This window comes from Dromiciops gliroides, chromosome 6 (genome assembly GCF_019393635.1).
Source record: "Dromiciops gliroides isolate mDroGli1 chromosome 6, mDroGli1.pri, whole genome shotgun sequence".
Taxonomy (NCBI): domain Eukaryota; kingdom Metazoa; phylum Chordata; class Mammalia; order Microbiotheria; family Microbiotheriidae; genus Dromiciops; species Dromiciops gliroides.
The window spans coordinates 217,914,627-217,916,076 of record NC_057866.1 but is presented as its reverse complement, the minus strand read 5'-3'; the positions used below and the strand labels follow the sequence as shown (position 1 = coordinate 217,916,076).

General features: G+C 46.1%; 1 pseudogene; it reads left to right on the top strand.

The window, feature by feature from the left end:
- The first annotated feature begins 352 nt into the window (after window positions 1–352).
- Window positions 353–1,089, top strand: LOC122731743 (annotated as a pseudogene).
- Window positions 1,090–1,450: the final 361 nt, after the last annotated feature.

The following is a 1,450-nucleotide window of genomic DNA, read 5'->3' as shown; positions in this document are numbered from 1 at the left end:
TTAAATAGTGGTGGAGAAATATCTTTATACTAAGTAAATTTGGAGCCTGTGATTCTTGATTTTATCTATAAGAACAACATTTGGCTTCAGTGGTGTCTCCAATTCCAAATGGTAAAGTTAAAAAGGAGGAAGTTAAAATAACCTTTCCCTTAGTGGAGGGTGGCTAAGGGAGGCTCTGGCCGGGAATCAAGCAGCAGGTTCCGTTCAAGCACTGTTGAAGCAGGAAACCACAGCGACTCCACTTCTCTGTGCTTCTGGCCTACTGTTGGAGCAGCAGCTGTCTGCCTCAGCCGCGGGCGTCATCGCTGCTGTTGCTGCCCCAGCCACAGCTGCAGCTGTAGCCGCTGTGCAGCCGCCTCCTCCCTCCGCCTCCTCGTCTAAGCCGCCTCCATCATCTCCGCCACCATGACAACCTCGTCTCCCTCTCAGGTGCGACAGAACTACCACCAGGACTCTGAGGCCGCCATCAACCGGCAGATCAACCTGGAGCTCTACGCCTCCTATGTCTACCTGTCTATGTCTTATTACTTTGCCGGAGATGACGTGGCCATGAAGAGCTTTGCCAAGTATTTCCTGCACCAGTCCCATGAGGAGCAGGAGCATGCTGAGAAGTCGATGAAACTGCAGAACCAACAGGGTGGCCGCATGTTCCTGCAGGACATCAAGAAACCAGACTGCGATGACTGGGAGAGAGAACTCAGAGCAATGGAGTGTGCTCTGCACTTGGAAAAAAATGTCAATCAGTAGTTACTGGAACTGCACAAGCTGCAACTGACAAAAATAACCCCCATTTATGTGATTTCATCTAAACCCACTACCTGGACGAACAGGTAAAGTCCATCAAACAACTGGGTGATCACATCACCAACCTGTGCCAAATGGGGGCCCCGATTCTGACATGGAAGAATATCTTTTTGACAAGCACACCCTTGGAAACAGTGACAACAAGAGCTAAGCCACACACCTGGCTCCCCCACACCTGGGAACTGTGGGCACCACTCCTCCTATCTTTCAGTGCATGCATATTTTGGTTATCTGACCTTTTCATAATCTGTACCAAAAAACTACCACCATTTACATCCCAATAAAGTGACTTGTTACTGATGAAAAAAAAAATAACCTTTCCCATTCATAATGGGGGGCTATGTGCTTATAACCATGGGAACTCAAATGCCATCCCAGCTACCTCTTTATCAGTCCCCCCTAAACTATTTCTTCTCCATTCTAGTTTAGATGTGTTTTTTTATTCTTTTCCCTCAATGTCCTATCTTCTACAGTTTCCAGAAGTTTAGGTACTGTTCTTCATCATTTCCCTTTTTCTCATAGACCTATGACAAAGTTTCCAAAACTGATGTCCTAACAACTATCAGTATCTTATCTTTTATATTTTGCTACTTTCAAGGACCAACAAAATTTCAAATGGTAGAGCAAGCCTCACAGAGGAGTTCAT